General features: G+C 34.3%; 2 pseudogenes; one reads left to right on the forward strand and one right to left on the reverse strand.

Annotated features, from left to right (window-relative positions):
• Positions 1–3,025: 3,025 nt before the first annotated feature.
• On the reverse strand, positions 3,026–20,317 carry LOC138313693 (cell death abnormality protein 1-like; annotated as a pseudogene).
• On the forward strand, positions 10,975–11,736 carry LOC138313692 (uncharacterized; annotated as a pseudogene).
• Positions 20,318–21,537: the final 1,220 nt, after the last annotated feature.

Below are 21,537 nucleotides of genomic sequence, written 5' to 3' on the forward strand. Positions count from 1 at the left end.
TGAAATTAGTTTTGATAGCTAGGCCTAAATGTTTACTCAATAACAGTAAATCCTTCTTATTTACTTGCAAAAGAACATCCAGGGATAGCGCTTTAACAAACTGTTCTACCTGCATAGAAGTCATGTCTATTTAGCTGTTGGTTTCAAATGTAAACTCCAAATTTGTACACAAATTTTGAAAATTTCTTAATTAATTTTTCAAAGTTAGATTTCACAAATAAAATATCGATCCCGGACGAGCCCCCAATTCTGTTATGACCTAGAATAACAGAAATGAGAAACCAGCAGCTAAATTCAAAACACAATTTAATTATATATACAATATTATACAGAGATGGTTTACAATATCTAAAGTAATTGGTGGTGGTACAAGAGTAATACGATGATTTAAAGTGTTACTTATCTGTATGCGAATGTCCTGGTATAACCCTTGATCCTTCCAGGTTTCAAATTAACAATAATCACAAATCCACAAATTTTTAAAAAGCTTCACTTCTCGTTATAATTCATCATTGGCGATAAGGTTTGGTAGTTATGAGGTAAGATGCATTTAAAGTATCAAAAACATTCTTTTCCTTGTTAGATATGTTGTCAGTAACTATAGACATCCACACATGTACCTACCCTGGGTTAGACAGTGTCCATCTTCTTTGTTACAGATGTTGTAAGTAACTATAGACATCCATAAATGTAACTATCCTGAGTTAGACAATTTCTCTCTTCCTTGTTATATATATTTTCAGTTACTAAAAAAATCCACACATGTACCTACCCTGGGTTAGACAGCGTCCATCTTCCTTGTTACAGATGTTGTCAGTAACTATAGACATCCACACATGTACCTACCCTTGGTTATACATTGTCCATCTTCATTGTAACAGATGGTGCCAGTAACTATAGACATCCACATATGTACCTACCCTGGGTAAGACAGTGTCCATCTTCCTTATTACAGATGTTATCAGTAACTGTAGACATCCCACACATGTACCTACCCTGAGTTAGACATTGTCCATCTTTCTTGTTATATATGTTGTCAGTAACTACAGACATCCACACATGTACCTACCCTTGGTTATACATTGTCCATCTTCATTGTAACAGATGTTGTCAGTAACTATAGACATCCACACATGTACCTACCTTTGGTTATACATTGTCCATCTTCATTGTAACAGATGTTATCCGTAACTATAGACATCCACACATGTACCTACCCTGGGTTAGACAGTGTCCATCTGCCTTGTTACTGATGTTGTCAGTAACTATAGACATCCACACATGTACCTACCCTGAGTTAGACAGCGTCCATCTTCCTTGTTACAGATGTTGTCAGTAACTATAGACATCCACACATGTACCTACCCTGGGTTAGACATTGTCCATCCTCCTTGTTACAGATGTTGTCAGTAACTATAGACATCCACACATGTACCTACCCTGAGTTAGACATTGTCCATCTTCCTTGTTACAGATGTTGTCAGTAACTATAGACATCCACACATGTACCTACCCTGGGTTAGACATTGTCCATCCTCCTTGTTACAGATGTTGTCAGTAACTATAGACATCCACACATGTATCTACCCTGGGTTAGACAGTGTCCATCTTCCTTGTTACAGATGTTGTCAGTAACTACAGACATCCACACATGTACCTACCCTGAGTTAGACAGTGTCCATCTTTCTTGTTACTGATGTTGTCAGTAACTATAGACATCCACACATGTACCTACCCTGGGTTAGACATTGTCCATCCCTCTTGTTATTGATGTTGTCTGTAACTATAGACATCCACACATGTATCTACCCTGGGTTAGACAGTGTCCATCTTCATTGTTTCAGATGTTGTCAGTAACTATAGACATCCACACATGTACCTACCCTGGGTTAGACAATGTCCATCTTCATTGTAACAGATGTTGTCAGTAACTATAGACATCCACACATGTACCTACCCTGGGTTAGACAGTGTCCATCTTTTTATTACAGATGTTATCAGTAACTATAGACATCCACACATGTACCTACCCTGGGTTAGACATTGTCCATCTTCATTGTAACAGATGTTGTCAGTAACTATAGACATCCACACATGTAACTACCCTGGGTTAGACAGTGTCCATCTTTTTATTACAGATGTTATCAGTAACTATAGACATCCACACATGTACCTACACTGAGTTAGACATTGTCCATCTTCCTTGTTACAGATGTTGTCAGTAACTATAGACATCCACACATGTACCTACCCTGAGCTAGACAGTGTCCATCTTCCTTGTTATTGATGTTGTCTATAACTATAGACATCCACACATGTACCTACCCTGGGTTAGACAGTGTCCATCTGCCTTGTTACAGATGTTGTCAGTAACTATTGACATCCACACATGTACCTACCCTGAGTTAGACAGTGTCCATCTTCCTTGTTACAGATGTTGTCAGTAACTATAGACATTAACACATGTACCTACCCTGGGTTAGACATTGTCCATCTTCATTGTAACAGATGTTGTCTATAACTATAGACATCCACACATGTACCTACCCTGGGTTAGACAGTGTCCATCTGCCTTGTTACAGATGTTGTCAGTAACTATAGACATCCACACATGTACCTACCCTGGGGTAGACATTGTCCATCTTCCTTGTTACAGATGTTGTCAGTAACTATAGACATCCACACATGTACCTACCCTAGGCTAGACATTGTCCATCTTCCATGTTACAGATATTGTCAGTAACTATAGACATCCACACATGTACCTACCCTGGGGTTAGACATTGTCCATCTTCCTTGTTACAGATGTTGTCAGTAACTATAGACATCCACACATGTACCTACCCTAGGCTAGACATTGTCCATCTTCCATGTTACAGATATTGTCAGTAACTATAGACATCCACACATGTACCTACCCTGAGTTAGACATTGTCCATCTTCCTTGTTACAGATGTTGTCAGTAATTATAGACATCCACACATGTACCTACTCTGAGTTAGACATTGTCCATCTTCTTTGTTACAGATGTTGTCAGTAACTATAGACATCCACACATGTACCTACCCTGAGTTAGACATTGTCCATCTTCCTTGTTACAGATGTTGTCAGTACAAGAGTCCGGACAATCAGCCCCACACACCACTCCATACTTGCCAGGATAGCAATCTACATAAAAATACCATCTTTGAATTTTGACTTATAATTTGTGAATTATATCAATCGCATTTTCAGCTTGTAATATATTGAAAATATATAACTGTTTCAATTGTTTATCATATTGCAGAAAACTATATTGAATTCAGCTTTTGTAAGCAAGTGTATACATCGGCTTGGTTACCGAGAATGTGCTAACTCAGACATCTGTTTTTCTATGAATACTAATTACCTAAGCACTGACCTGTCCTGTTGACCATACACAAAGTCTTTACACGTCACGGGACACGTGGAGGTACATGTAGTACCATATCTCCCAGTTGTACACCCTACAGAGATACGGTAACAGATTAAATATGTTTTAGGAAGAAATAATATGTGTTTAGTCCAATATTGACGTATTCGTTATACTAGTATAAGGTCATGAAGTCTTGTTCGAAAAAAAAATGTATGAATGCATTAAGTAAAAAAAATCATATATTAGGATTGCAAGGCGTATTTTATTGTATTATTGATTTAATTTCAAAAGCGAATGAAAAATGTAGAAAACAAGTTAACATGTCAGAGGAGTAATTGAAAAAGTAGCATAAAATGGTGATGTGATTTAATCTGCCTTGTAAAACGGAGTCAATTAAGATGATTCAAATGCTATTGTTATCAACGAAATCGAAAACAGTATCATGAAAAATTATTTATCCCACCAATACATGAAGCGTTGTCTCTTGTACATCCATCCCGACAGTAAGCAGGACAGTCCTGGTCACAGCTAGAGCCATATTTCCCAAGGGAACATTCTAACGAGGAGATGAAAAAACGTTGAATATCCAAAATAAGTATTTATAGATGAATATCAATTCCTATTTTCAATGTTCGAGTAGAGTTGTTTCTATTTAAAGTACTAAACTAAAAGAGATGATATTATTATACATACCAGTACAATACCCAGAGTCTTTGACACACAGCCGGTCCTTACAGTTTACAGAACAGTCCTGTTCACATATATTGCCGAACTTTCCCGTAACGCATTCTGAAAAAAATAAACATCGGTGATATCTACATCATAATTTTTGCGTGTCAATGAAAAGCATTGAGACTTTTTGCACTCGTTTGACGCGAACTTTCATTCGGATAAATATTTCCTCTACAAAATTACACTGTAGAATATATTTACTCTTGTGTGCATATCGCCTACACGATGATATTAATTAGTTAAATAGTATCCCATAAAGAATATGATTTAACAACGGCATGCCTCATAGCTAGCGTCATTCACAGTAAGAGAATATAAACAGTTACGAATGGACTCATTAAAAATAACGTGAATATACAACTCTATATCATTTACCAAAACTGTTACACAAACGGAGCATAATCTATAATACGAATAATATAAAACGTCTCCTCCCCTAAGCTGTCGATCACGTAGCTTTTGAAAAAAAAAACCAATTTGCATCTTTATTCTTCCAGTCCTTGTCTTTTGGCTACGTAAACTTGGTAATTACCGGTAAATTCCGGATCTATATCTATTGGATACCCTACCTATACAGTGTCCAGTTGTCTTAGTGCACACTCTATCCTTACAGTTCACTGAACAAGCCTGGCCACACGAGCTGCCGTACGTCCCGGCAACGCATTCTTAAAACATAAACAAAATCTAGTCAAATTTCCGGCGACACATTCTTAAAAGTTAAGCAAAATGCAAGTCAAATTTCCGGCGAAACATTCTTTCAATCTAACTCAAATCCAAGTCAAAATTCCGGCGACTTATTCTTAAAACATAAATCAAATCTAGTCAAATTGCCAGTGACACATTCTTAAAATTTAAACCAAATCTAGTCAAATTCCTGGCGACACATTCTTAAGTACTTACTTATTAGAAAACATATTTAAAGGAGACACCAAATAATAAAGATGTTGTTGTTGATTGAACTTTCACAATGCCATGCTGCCGGTTATGTTCGCGTTGATAATTTTTTTTTGCGATTGCGCAGTACATTGCTACAATTGCTAAAATATAATTTGCGAAATATTGTGAAATTATACACTTGCAGTAAGATCTCAAAAAAATTGACATTCGCAAATAACCGTCTAAACGCTCATGATTCCAATTAAAATATGCTTAAAATACAATATAGTTTTTAATATTAACAAGAATGGGCTTTATGGTGATTAAAACGCATAGCAGATTTTATTGGACAATGTTATTGTTATATCAGTTATTTGTTACCTACCAGAACAGTATCCATTATTTCTGTCACATATCGGATCTTTACAGTTACCAGAACAGTCCATAGCACATGTAACGCCATACTTTCCTTCAACACAATCTGTAAACAAATCCATGTTCATATCTATGTATTATCAAAACATAAACACTTTTGTTGAGTTGAACACTATGGTTTATTGTAAGAATTTTGCCACGCATATAATAAGTGACTTCAAGTGATGTATACAAACAAATATGTAACTCGCTGTCTTAATTGATTTAGTGTCAATGACATTAGGATTAGAAATATAAAATAGTATCATACATGATCATATGATATGGATGGCGTCGATTGAAGCTACCCTTTGCTTAATATGTAATGGTATGGTATCGTTATTGGATTGATTTATTCATTTTGATAATTTTCAAACACAAATCTTACATGTATCTATTAGATTTTGCCTGATATATCTCTCTTTTTTTAATACACATAATTCCGATTTCCGCATTCGAATATTTTTCGTTTTCTTTAAAGATTTTAACAATTGAATATATTGCAGGACTTCGAATATTAGCACTTTCTCCATGCAACATAGATTATGGATATAAGACCTATACGCGGATTCACACAGTTTGCAAAACAACATTGTTTTGTTTGTTTTCTTACATCGATGAAATATAACAAATAGTGACATCAATGGTTAAATGAATGCCTTTATTATATATCATGATAGAACGATCATTGTTTAAATCACAAGGAGATGTGGGTCATGATGATTATATAGGACGTAAATCGATATTAGCAAGATGACGTTATTTATGCATAACTAGTAAGCGTGTAAATAAACTCACCGTAACACTGCCCGGTGTCTTTGATACACCCGCTACTATTACAGTTAACAGAACAGGTCTGCTCACAGATGTCGCCGAACTTTCCAGGTATGCAGTCTGCATAAAACCAGAAAGACGAAATCACTTACGATACAAACTCGCAGTATGATCTACGCAAGTCACATTAATCTTGTGTCAATTTTGTATAGATATCTTTAGTAAATTGAGTTATAAGAATAAATTTGAATTTTTTTTATGTTATGGAGATATAACACAAAAATCTGAGTGTACTCTCATCATAAACCGCTTCATTGAGAATACACTCAGATTTTTGTGTTATATCTCCATAACATAATAATAATGCTGTCAATAATAAGCATTGAGATTTTTTTACGCAAACATTCATTTGGATAAATATTTCCTCCCCAGTATTTACACTGTAGAATATATTCATTCATGTTTGCATATCGCCTACTGGATGATAGTAATGAGTTAAATAGTATCCCATAAAGAATATGATTTAACAACGGCATGTCTCATAGCTTAAAACTGTTACACAAAGGGAACATAATCTATAATACGTATAATATAAAACGTATCCTCTTCATACATGATCATATGGTATGGATGGCGTCGATAGAAGCAAACTTTTGCTTAATATGTATTGGTATGTATTGTTATTTGATTCATCTGATTCATTTTGATAATTTGCAAGCACACATCCTACATAAAAAAATTTATATTAAAGATTTGCCTGATATATATATATCTCCTTTTTGAAATACACATAAATCCGATTTCCACAATAGAATATTTTTCTTTAAAGATGTTAACAATTGAATATATTACGTTACTTCGAATACCTTGTCCACACCATATAGATTATCAATATTAGACCTATACGCGGATTCACACAGTTAGCAAACAAAATTGGGACATCAATCGTTAAATGAATGCTTTTATCATATATCATGAAAGTACGACAATTGTTAAAACTACAAGGAGGTGTGAGGCATGATGATAACAAAGGACGTAAATCGGTATTGACAAGACGACGTTATTTATGCTTTTGTTTATATCATAGGTCAAAAGTCATCGACACCAACCAAGACAATGCCTGATGTCTTTACTACAAAGTCCTTCTTTACAATATGTGGAGCAGGAGTCCTCACACACGTCGCCATAACGTCAAGGACCACAATATGAAAAGTATATGGATCAAGTTTGCATTAAATCGAATCCAGTATATGAATTTAGTAGATCAAAAGATAAAATATATAATTACAGGGGTTAGTTAGTCTGAATGTCCATTGGAAGTTGCTTTTACATCGGTATTAAAACCATTTTAATGACAGCTGAAGTTGAGGACTGCCCGCAAATGCGTTTTGCATAAAGAAATATATATCAAGTGCTTGTGGTAATCCTTATATTTTAACCGAATTTATTTTCCCTTTTACAAGCAGGAAAGTTAACACCACCCACCCCAACATCCCCTCATTTCCTACGCTGTTACATGCAACAAGGTAAACTACACCTAGTGTATACCTGTATATAGTATATACAAGATTGAGCCAAGGATAGAATTTTAACCCGGCCGCTGATTGGACGACTAATTATGAATTTCAAAAGTAAAAATGTTTTCTTGCAAGTAATTATTCCTAGATAACTATGATATGAATTTGGAAATTCAAATTGAGATTTAGGTTCAAAATATGAATTTTGATAATGAATAGGTAAAACATTAAAATTTCAGGATTTTTAGTGCAAAATGCGCCTGATTTCAACATAGCTACCCTGGTTGGAGTTTGAGCTAAAGCACCCAAACTTTTTTTTTCTATCAAGTGTTTTATGAGAACTTAGACTTTAATTATAGAACACAATAGCTAACTAATGTTCCTTTGTTTTAATAATACATTACAAAGCTTTAACAAACTTTTACACTGTGGTCTATGTGAAATTATTTAGTTGGTTGTTCTCATTCATAAATAGTTCACATTCTTAGCAAACTTTTAGAAACGACCATTAATACTGGACACGTTGTCTAGATCTAAAAACGTGAAGTGACAGCCAGATGAAGTCATATTAATTGAATACACATAATTCTCGTTTAAATCTTTGTCGCGACTTTTGCAGCGACAAAAGTGCAAAGGAAATCTTACATTCAATTTAATGCATATCTGTATGAAATTAAAAAAAATGACATATTAACGCAAAATATAGAAAAAAAAAATCATTTTCAGCTCTAATTCGTATATGTAAAATTAAAACTTATGCATTGTAAGTGTTGTAATTTTCAAAATTGTGGTAATTTTTTGTTGGTGATGAATAAAATAACAAAGGCTCTTCTTGATTCATGAGTATGAAAATTACAGTAACTTTACCTATATATTTCATACATTTTAAAACCTTCCATCAATTTTTTTCGGCTCATTTTTCAGCGTATTGTTTTAATTTCATGTGAAAGTAGAAAAAAAACAATACTGTTAATTCATCACATAAAATGTCCCGTGGCTGATTTGAAAATACAGTTTATGTTCCCTTTATAAATCATTTATTGACATCAAAGATGTGTTGCACTGCATAAAATCGTCTATTTTACAAACATTCTCCCCGGAACATGAACATAGGTCCTTCGATATATTGCGCGTCCAATTTAATGACGTCATTGACAAAACACAACAGTTAAACCGTTACACGCTAGCAATATAATTCATGTACAAGTAAAACAGATGACATGTCAGAAAATTGTGGTAGAAATTACTTACCAACACAGTGCCCGTTGTTTTTGTCGCATATTCTATCTTTACAGTTTATCGGACAGTCCAGTTCACAGGTATTGCCGTGCTTTCCAGTACCACATGCTGTAAATAATATCATGATGTTTTTGTTTCCGTTATGTTCGTATTGATTTAATATGGCAATAATCCTTATTGTTATACCTCTGTGGAATAGTTTCTATATAAACTCTATTGACAATAATCCCAATAAATGAACTGTTCCATCGAGCGGTCCAAAGAACTGTTAAAATCGACTGTTAAATATGCTGTTGGACCGGAGCGATGTCACAATGGGGTATAACAAAACAGTTATCGACTTGGTTTTCGGGTAACAAATGATTTGTTGGACCGTCACACAAACTGTTGCCCGAGTTTGTCTTCGGGTCAAACCAATCATAATGTTCACAATGCTGATGATGAATAAAGACAATGAACATAATATCCATTTTGTTTCATTCATTTTGAAATTTTGAATTGTTTTAAACTGTTCCTTGATATTAATTATATTATATATATATTTTATAAGTTTACAATAAGTGGTATGGAGTTCTTTCTCACGAGTGTATTTTCACCATAAAATAACAAATGACTCATACTTCAGCGGTGCATAGAAAGTGATTTGTATGTGTTATGTAATTTCATTCGCAAGCGGTTGTAATGAATTAATAGTATACTTTTTAATTTAAAAATTACTCATATGTGAATCAAATATCCATTATCCTCGGGTCTTGTAACCTATATGTATCCACAATGTGTAAACCGGCCAGGTTACGGAAAACTCTACTTTTCTATATCTCGTATTAACGTCATTGTGGTTTTTTTTATCGCATACTGAAACTCTAACATGATCTATTTTTTAGTGTTTTGAACAATTAGTTAATAACACTTATGGCAATAAACCATATAGTGCGATTATCGGAGGGCACCTGTTGATCTGGTAACGTGATACCTAAAAAAGTTATGTCAGAATTGCTGGCGAGTTATTCCCCTTTTCTAAATGAAGACAACTTGGTACAACGACAGCTTTGATAGAGGCAAAGTTTATGTGAAAAATAATTGTTTTGAACACTCAATTTCTTCAAAAAATTCGATTTATTTCTTTTGTTTGATATTTAATGTATATTTTCAATATAATTTTGGATTGATTTCTCAAATATATTCTGTTAGATGGGAATGGATATATTTCCCTGTCATTGACTTCATAATCCGGCATGGCGCCGGCGTAGTCGATAGTTTGGCAAAGTATTCAAAGTAAAGTCATACTTTTTGTGATACATAATGCATGCATCGAAATTAATAATTTGTATATTTCATTGTTTTGAATCTGTTTCACTATAGGATATATCCTATGATATGCGACTCGGAGTAATTTTGACGATCGTGAATGTGCTTGGGCCGAATTTTACACTGTTGCCGAGATAGCACATGCATTTGTAAATGTAGGCTAGCATGAATGTGATCGATAATTTAAATATTAAACAAATAATTGTAACCGTTAAACACTCCCTTTGGGACGATTGCGACCGTATTGATTCACTTAACCCATTCGGGGCGAGATTCCCTTGGGTCGAGTTTACCTAGCGGTCATGACCTATATATTTCGGTCAAGTCGGTGTCCCAATGTGAACCGTTTCTGTACATGTACAGAAATGTAATGGTTAAAATGAACAGTACTTGTAATTCTTTTTTTTTTTGAAATGTGAGATGTTTTTGATTTCACAATTATAAACAAAGCAGTATTTTAGTAATGGTATACCATACATTATTTGTTATAATTATTAAAATATTATAAAGGTGTTCTAATTACACATTTTGTTTTTTTTATTCATGCATGAATGAATCCGCAGCGAGAACCCTATAGCTAACATGTATAGAGCGAAGAGACGGAAGAGGACATGAGCAGCAACAGTTCCTGCAGAAGTTGAGTCGGTGACGTCGACAGTTGGGCCTAGTCATGGGACTATTTCAGGACCTCTTGCAACTGGGAGTGGAACTGACCATTCTATGCCACCTGAGCTACCGATAGCAGTACCACCTCTTGTATTACAAGACCCGGGTACGTCCTTTGGTGTAATGCCAACCCCTATTGCAAGTTTTAATGATATGTTAGGCTTGCATGTATCTGTTTCAGTGAAGCATAAGATTACAAATGGGAGATTCCCATCAGGCTCATAGTATATCTCTAGTTGATGGAGAGCTTCTCATCAAACCACAAAATCAATATCGTAAGATTTCTGACATCAGCAAATGAACAGATGCATTCATTATATATATCAGCATTTATACAGCAGTGCACCCAGAACAGTTGCATGGGTTGTTAAAATACATGCAGGTTGTTCGCCTGTGGGCTCAGGGATGTGGTGGCATGGACTGGATCAAATATGATGAGCAATATAGGTTTAGAAAAGCTCTTAATCCTCAAGGGGCATGGGGCATTATTGACAATGAATTATACCTGTTATATATTCAGCCACAGCAGGTCCCCCTACCTCAGTCACAAAATAAAAATTCTTAAGCCCTAAAATGTTTCGACTACAATTATAAAGGGGATTGTACACGCCCACACTGAAGCTACTCTCAAAAATGTATTACGTGTAGTGGGGGGCATGCTAGTATGAATTGTGTTAAAATGAATACATATAACCCATACTCTTTCCGAAAAAAACAAACAACTATACAAAACAGCAAAGACAGGTGGGAAACAAACAAGAATCACAAACAGGTGTGGAAATTAGGAAAGACACCAATAAAAATCACAGCTCCTAGTTACTTGGTGCCTTAGTACCCACAGGTAGCAGTAGGGACACAGCTTCTTGGGGTTTAAAATAGTTTTAGAATTCAATATCTAGGCTCAAGCATCCCGAGAGAATCCAGAAAATTGAAATCGGCCTCAAAATAAGTAGAATAAGGTAGAGAAGTAGGCTTCTTTTGAAGAAAAATCAATGGCACAGTGGATATAGGGTCCCCTATAGGTTTAGTTCCCAAAAGATGCAAAATGGAGGTTAATTACTCACCTTTCATGGCCTTCAGGTTTTATTCAAACTCAAAACAATTTATCGAGGATTTTAGTTTCATCGAAGTAGTGAAATCTTTATCTGTTTTATTTTTTTATGTTTTGAAATTGCTCTCTATTTGCTGATTGTTTAATAACAAATAAGGTGCTGGCACCGAAATCGTGAATCATGAATCCGGTCCTAACTTCACGTTGCCCTGGTGGTTAAGCTCACCGTTTTGTCTATACAATTTGATAATGTGTCCATGTTATCGATGGTAATATAAGAATAACATGTTTCGTGATAATCTTAACATCTTCGGAACTTTCCCTAGATTATCAATAATGTTCAGGTACAATTATTAACAGCATGTAGTAAGATCACGAAAGTTATTTTTGTATTACATAATTGTATACGAATCCTCTTTGATTAATGTTGAAACGAGACTTCCGCGAGACTGAAACCTCAACAGAGCAGATTCTGAACGCCGTACTTTTAAGGAAGACAATCTAGAAAGTATTTTCAAGAACGCTATGATATTACTTGACATATCCACAGTCTACTATTGTTTAATGTAATTGATCTGATAATAAAGATCTAGTATGTAAATATATATAGAGGAACTTACATGAGTGGCTAGGTAATATGAAAATTAAACTAGTTCAATAACTTGACACGAGTCCTTAGGCGATATTTATGACATGACCGTATAACATATCTGAACGGGTAAGTTATGGATAAAAAGCAAAATATGCATATATGAAGAATTCCTTAACGAAGCACGACATAACTTTAAAGGGAAATATGGATATTTGCTAACTTAAAAAATATAGAATTTTCGATAGATCGGCTCACCAGTACAGTCCCCGGATACTTTCTCACACAACATGTCCTTACAGTTGCTTGGGCAATCTTGGTCACATGTATCACCAAACTTTCCAGCAACACATTCTGAGGAAATATTTTATCACAGAGATCTGCCATTAGTTTTTTGGAATTTAAATAAACACAATTCAGTGAAGCAAATTCTCACACATAACCACGATTTGGTCACAAATGTAACAGCAGTTGTTTGTTGCTGAATCCGGTGCTAACTTCACGTTGCCCTGGTGGTTAAGCTCGCCGTTATGTCTATACAATTTGATAATGGCTGCGTCCATGTTATCGATGGTAATGTAATAATAACATGTTTCGTGATAATCTCAACATCTTCAGAACTATCCCTAGATTATCAATAATGTGCAGGTACAAATAATAAACAGTATATAGTAAGATTACGAAAGTTTTTTTTTGTATTACATAATTTTAATCAAAAATCCTCTTTGATTAATGTTGAAACGAGACTCCAACGAGACTGAAACCTCACCAGAGCAGATTCTGAACGCCGTACTTTTAAGGAAGACAAACTAGAAAGTATTTTCAAGAACGCTATGATATTACTTGACTTATCCAGAGTCTACAATTGTTTAATGTTATTGATCTGATAATAAAGAACAAGTATGTAATATACATAGAGGAACTTACATGAGTGGCTAGGTAATATGAAAATTAAACTAGTTCAATAACTTGACACGAGTCCTTATGCGATATTTATGACATGACCGTATAACATGTCTGAACGGGTAAGTTATGGATAAAAAGCAAAATATGCATTTATGAAGAATCCCTTAACAAAGCAGTACATATCTTTAAAGGGAAATATGGATATTTGCTAACTTAAAAAAATAGTAATTTCCATAGATCAGCTCACCAGTACAGTCCCCGGATACTTTCTCACACGACATGTCCTTACAGTTGCCTGGGCAATCTTGGTCACATGTATCACCAAACTTTCCAGCAACACATTCTGAGGAAATATTTTATCACAGAGATCTGCCAATAGTTTTTTGGAAATTAAATGGACACAATTTAGTGAAGCAAATTCTCACACATAACCACGATTTAAAATTATTAAATAAAACGATTCCTTATGAAAATTGTAAATATATTTTTTTCGCTCGTGTCTTTTGATAATTTAAATATTTACTAACTCGAGTTTGATATAAACATGATACACAATAGCGTCTTATTGGGAAACCTCTATCTATGTCTAAGATTATGTTGAAAACAGATAATATGTAAGTATTTAATCACTATTCACATACAGAAATCTAAACTATACAGTAACTGTGTAAAGAACAAATCCAAATTTTATCAATATTAATAGAAAAATAAATAAAAATATCCGAAAATAAACATGAATAATATTTTGCTTACCATTGCAGTTTCCGGTTTCCTTCTCACAAAGCTTGTCTTTACAATTGGCGGAGCAGTTCTGTTCACATTTAGCGCCGTACGTCTGAAGAATACAATCTGTAAAATATATTAATGTAAAGATACAAATGGTAACTTTGGTACCACACTCCGTGTCAATGTTTCGGTACTCTATAGTAGTAATTGATGTATTCACCGTCTACACCTTCGTTATGGAATCGACCTCATTATCAAGAAATGGTCTGCAACATAAAAATAATATATATGCATATAAGTATAAAGATTTCTAATATGAACACGAGTATGAAGAAATAAAGTTACATAAATTTTGTTATTTTCATATCATTATTTTTTCTTTATTTTCGTGCTAAATCTGGCATTCTGATTTTCCGATTCTTATTATATCAAACCGCTTTCATAAATAAATAAATAAATAAACCGAGAATGGCGCGAAATCCTGACTTTATCGTTACATAACAATAAAAAACTGTTGGTGCCAGAACGTTACGTATAGTTTCCCGCGCCGGGACGCATAATTTCACGCGCCATGACGCCACACGGATATGTCTAGTGGGAACTGGGATAGCATCGTGCTACAAAGTGATGATTCAGATAATATGTGTTTGCAAGTTTACTTTAATATTCTGTACTTAACAAAGGGTGAGTTTTTATTTCAAAAATGTGTTTGATGATGTTGTAAGTAAGTGTTATGTTAGAAATAATTTCAATCGTTATAAATGTTACAGAGGCTGTTTATTGACAATGTGAAATTAGCACTTTATCTGTTATCAAAAAAAATAAATAAATAACAATTTCAAAACATAAAAAAAACGAAAAAAATAATTTCACAACCTCAAAAACTAACACCTCGATGAATTGTACAAGACTTGAAAAACCGTAAACACCTCCTTAGATCGTGAAACAGAATAACGAATCCGGTGCCAGCACCGTATACGTTTTTCAGTTTTCAATTTTGAATTATTATACCGGTGCCAGCGCCCTATTCGTTACATAGTAAACCTTACTTACATAGACATCATTTCAAGACTTGAAAACCATAAAACACCTCCTTAGATCGTTTTTCGTTATTGAGATTGAAAGCACCGTATTCGTTTTTCGGTTTCCACTTTTGATCAATGAAACCGGTGCCAGCACCTTGTTCGTTAATCAGCAAAACTGACATAGACGTTGCGTATTAATTAGGAAAAAGAACTTCTTTGAAAATCAATGGAATCGTACGTGTAAACGTATTTTGTTTTTTCAAGCTAAGTAGTCTACCCGGATTCACATAGTTTGTAGCAAAATTTCTTAGATACCCCGATGAGATTAAAAAATAGTGACATCAATGCTTAAATAGCGGGTCAACAATACAGTCCCCAAATACTTTCATACACAACATGTCGTTACAGTTTCCTGGGCAATCTTGGTCACATGTATCACCAAATTTTCCAGCAACACATTCTGGCAAAATATTTTATTACCGAGAATTATTGAAATGAAAAACAAAGTTTTTTGCATTATTTAACGACACTCAAGATGTATTTTATTTGATTTTGGTAACATGTTGTAACAATACTAACATCACGTATGTCCAACTTATAAATCATAAAATATTTCATGGCATATTTATAATGAATTAAAAGAATGTCATTTGATAGCCTGACCTAAACTAATAACGGGGATTGTCCACCTTTACGTTGCTTGGTAAACTAAATGGGATAATTACTTACTATAACAGTTCCCAGTTTCCTTCTCACAAAGCCTGCCTTGACAACTGACAGAACAGTTAAGTTCACATTGAATGCCGTACTTCTGAGGAACACAATCTTTGAAATGGAAAGTAAATTAATGATAAAAAACATGGATTAATATATATATATAAATAATTTAAAATGGATAGCATATCAACAAAAATAAAAAGTTAAAATTATATAAAAAACCGAAAATAAAAACATATTTTCCCTAGTACTTCACTATAACCAAATGCTTATTTCAAAACCATCAATAATGTCATACTGTACAATGTACATGCATACATAGTTTACTACATGCCTCGGTAGTTATACATTTTGTATGTACCTATCAAAACGAGTTTACGTCCACGCTTTCTATCAAGTGGATACCATGCACTCGCATACCAGTAAATAATTCTTTCATATATTAGATTTATCGTTTATCATCGGCAGGTCATAGATATTGGCGATATAAAAACGTAGTATCAAGATAAAACTATCGATTTAGCGTAGAGATATGCAAAGGTTTCAAAACTGTTTTTAATGCTCTACTATTCAATGGATTAATAGGTTCCATCATTTTAACTAATTGCAACATAGATTTCGTCACCATGATCAACTGAAATCTACAAGCTGATTCAACCTTACCATAACAATGTCCCGTGTCTTTACCACACAATCGATCTTTACAATTTATCGAACAGTCCTGTTCACATTTAACGCCATATTTCTGAGCGATACAATCTGTCGAATGAAACAAATATTTAGAACTCGTTGGAGATTAGATAAAGCATTTTTGAGTAAAAATACCGTATCATTTGGACAGACCGACTGCTACATTTAATACTTTGATAACTTACAGAAACAAGCTCCCGTTGTAGCGTTACAGTTACCACCATAACAGTTCCCAGAACACGCTCTGTCACAATTACCGTTACCATGAGTTCCGACGTGACATCCTTTAAAGAAGTTAAATATTTGCATGGTTATATGTATGAACTAATATGCAATCGATTGTTTTCTGCATCTAACAATTATAGTACATTTACAAACACCCATATTAACACTCATACATAGACTGATATAAACGTTACATAAAATAAAAAAAAACCAAGACTATTATGTATTATCGAACTCACCCCACACCTGTACCTCACACAATTCCAGAACAGCGTTATCGAAGTACCAGTCGTACCGTTTTGGGGTGTTCCTATAGTTGTATACGGTTACGTATCTCCCTACATACGGGCACTGGTGTGTGATCGTCAACTGTACAGCTGCTAAAGTAGTACTGGTGTCCTCGTAACAGAGGACGCCATCTCGTGGTGAAGAGGTTGCGTTAGAAACGTACAGTTCATACCCGGCTAATCTGTACTGAGAGTTATCTAGAATAAAAATCAAATGGTGGTAGCTTTCGTTAATTCGTTGTCATCTGCTGTAAAGGTCCTGCACGCTTGTAAAACCATATTACATATTTAGAGCGCAGGCTTCGTTCTCGAAGGAAACCAAGTGCGAAGCATTTCTAAGGTAACACATACGTAAACATGTCAGAAAAAACCAACATCTCCAACATTCAGGCCTACACATTGACAAGTAAAGTTTTCAGGCGATTCAAATGGAAAGTGGGTAGATCAATCACCATGAATAAGATGCTTTGCAGTAAGCTCATTATTTTACCAAACGGCTCAAACGCTCTTGTGAATCCAATGAACGCAATATTCATCTGACAGAAGCTCAATGTTATTGGCCTTATGTGCAAACGTCATTTAATAATTACAACAATTTGTTTTCTATTTTACTTGATTTATTTATTAATAATATTTCATCTGATAATACAATGAACTTTGTTATCGATAGCGGATGGTTTTAAATCTATTTTTATCATCAGAATATTTTTTCACAGCCTTTTGAAATCTTTAAAGATGCTCCACCGCTGACAGAGAATCAATGGTATTCATCATTTGAACAATAATTTGTAGTTTATCGTGTATATACAGGCCTATTTAACACAAAAAAATAACATGAAATAATTTATTTCGCCTTTGGTGCATGCACAATCAGTACTTCATTCCAGATAGGATATAGTGACACGGAGTTTTATCGGGATGCAATTAATATTTTTCATATTTCTAACTTGAAGTAAAATTACAAGCTCAAACTTTTCAATGGTAATGGTGTAAAGTAAGTAACGTTCGTAACTAAAGAAAAAAACTAAATCGTCTTCTCCTGTTTTTGATAGAGAAAAATACCATTTGTCAGCGTTGGAGCATCTTTAAATGGTAACATATTTTCTAAAGGTGTTTAAATGATATGCTCCCAGTGTAAGATGATAAAAGCGGAATATATGTTACGAAAATACAAGAATATGGGGGATATAACCGGACAGTTTGACAGATATCTAACTGCCCAGTTATATGGTTGGCGATATTTTAGCCCCATCTTTGTATAAAGGGGGTTCTTATTATGTTATTACATATATATGTCAACAGATAACCTTTACACTTTTGTACTAAAAGTAAAGTTGAATTTTATGTCGTCATTTATAACTCAAATAAATGACATTATTCACTTTCAATCATGGTTTCTGTTGTTATTAACCCTATTTAACAAACTGAGCACATCCTTTCTGAGTCACTGATGCATAGCTAAATACAAGTTATTTCTTTTCAAATGGAAATGGGCTGAGGAACGAAAAATAAAGTTTGAATTATATGAGTGAAAAACAAACAAAAAGATAAGTCGGTTACATTATTTACATGAAATTTACTTTTTTATACATTGCATAAATTCTGTACTGTTTTTTGTTACTAATTTGCATTCAGTTATGGCAGAAAAATGGACATAAAAAGTAAAGAGAAAACTACGATAAACATCATTCCAGAGCTCAAGCAAAACCTGACCTTACATCCGGTGACAATGTGTTAATAACACCTCAGGACTCTAGAATTCCGGGAATTGTGAAATCAACATCCACGACTTTGCGATCGTATTTATTCAACACATCAAGCGTTGTCCTTCGACGCACGATGATACATTTTACCAAAGTGTCTGGTCATATACACGTCGTGTTTAACCTATGACGGACGACGTCAAATATGACGCGGACGTCAAAAATATCCGATGTTGAAAGAGGAGGAATCTCTACCCCGCGTTAAGTGACTGTAACAAAACATGGTCGTTTGTCAATACCTCTCGTGACAATTGACTTTTAATATAGTGAAGTTTCATTACAATCAGTATCAAAGAACTTTTCCGCTATAATTGGGTTGAAGAAACTGTTATCTTTCTCGAAATCTCAAAGTTCTGTGCTATAACTTGGAATCCTTATGTCACCAGGCCTCTGGTACTAGTACTAATAATATGCTTTTATTTCAGCGACTGTGCCAAAATAATTTTGGGGTTTAAAAGTTAATATTATTTCAGTTGATGATTTTACATTATTCAGACTATACTGTGTATGTAAATTTACTCATGTATTGATGACGTAACGACCACATGGTTATCTCTATTCTGATTACACAAATAATGCCGATACGTGGTGTCCTGTATTGTCTGTTGAAAGACTGGTCAACTGATGTCAACAAGTGACATAACAGTTATGCATTGAGGACGTTTGTGTTTAATATAATACTTTCTTTCATGCCTTCACGTGTGATACTGGCTGGTCTAGGGTAGTACACGTCTGAGTTTACCCATGCAATACAGCATCGTGACCTCACAGCGTTAACAAAATTACTTTTTTTTCTCACTAAGCTGGGTTTTATTAAATGATACAAACAACCTAATTTGCGTTGAAAATATCACGCATTTTTCATATATGAAGAATTTACTTGCGAGCTCATTTTTTCGAATTTATTTCAAAATGGCGGAAAATCATAGTAGTTAAATTGCGATGACGCGTCGAGGGATGAGAGGAAAATACTCTTTCAGATGTGGATATGAAGGAAAGTTATATTCTACCCTCGGGAATGTTCTAAAATCATTTTGTTGCCCTCGGGTAGAATATCCTTATCCTTCCTTCCTATCTACATATAAAAGAAACTTATAGTATCATTCATTGGAATATAATGGCTGTAAACTAATAATTTGTACATTACCTCGATAATATATTGTGATAGCATTAATGGTGACCAGCGTTCCAAGATCTACTCGCCACCAAGCTGTTTTAGGACCATTGGCACTCGTATGTGAACAGCAACCAGATGTAATAGTTGTTTGTACACAGCCATCCACAGCCTGCTTCGCTAGCCAACGAGTGTTGTCCTCATTGCTGCTCTGCTGAGCAATTCCCGAAATGGCAACATTACCTTGATAAATACAAATAAATATTACAATACATAATAAATACATATGTACATATAAAAGGACTATTTTATTTGAGGGAAATGTAAATATAGTATGTTTCTCAATCAAAATATTATTATGTTTGACACACATTTACATAATACTAAGTAGAAAATGATGCTGTGAAATAGATCGTTTGATGAAGCCTTAAAAATCTATTATATACATAATCCTTTAGAGCATTAAATCGAGGGAGAGTTGAAGCAATATTTATCACATAATAGGACCGCCCAGCCATGTCATACGGCCATATCATAAATATCGTAAGACACATGTGCAACAACATTACTATGACGTCACAGGTAGTTTTGACGTCATAATCTGTATATGACGTCGCATGATCGTCTTAGTAGACGGAAACGTCACATCCGAGCCGGATTTCTAATGATTTATATAGAGTATTTCTATTATTAAACATTATGAGATAAATAGAATCTTACACTAGTGACTATGATATGAAAGTTATCGAACTCGTTCAATAACCTGATTTGCCACTCGCCTGGCAAATTATTGACCTCGTTTGATAAATTTCATATCGCATAGCCACTCATGCAAGATCATCTATGTGTAAGTGACAAACAAATCCAGGATTTCAGAGACAACAACTATTTTTCGAAGATACATCCAAGGCACTTGTGGTGTTTTGTACTCTTTTTTGTATATTTTTTCATCACTTCATTCCAATATGAATTTCATCTTATCTTTCACGGCTACTATATTCATAACCCGTAACAAATCCAGAAAAAGGATAGGAAACAGGATAGTTTTCATATATATTTAAATTGCAACAGCTTAATGTTTTGTCAAAAAAAAAAAAAAAAAACAAAAAAAAAAAAAAAAAAAAAACGGAAAAAAAAACAGATGTTGTGTTGACGCGTTTCTATATCATTTTCACATATTTTAATCCAAATCACTCCTTATTCCGTACAAATGTTATTCATCAAATATATTTACATTCCAACACTTTTCATTTTTAAGAAGATAACCTGTCCCCAGGAATGATTACATCAAGCAAATATTCTTGTACTTCGGGATTTCATTTGTCTGTGGAGTATATATATTATGCTACATTGCATGAACCACTGTTGTGAAGCTTTCCAAAAGGGCATCTAAGACATTTGTAAGGCATGAAATAATATCTCGTTTTACTTATAACACATTGATCATCAACTGTTACTGAATGCCAACATTCAGGACCAGAAAGATCCAAAACTTCGTCTATAACTTTCAGGTGATTTCTTTGA

This window comes from Argopecten irradians, unplaced genomic scaffold (assembly GCF_041381155.1).
Source record: "Argopecten irradians isolate NY unplaced genomic scaffold, Ai_NY scaffold_0847, whole genome shotgun sequence".
Lineage (NCBI taxonomy): Eukaryota > Metazoa > Mollusca > Bivalvia > Pectinida > Pectinidae > Argopecten > Argopecten irradians.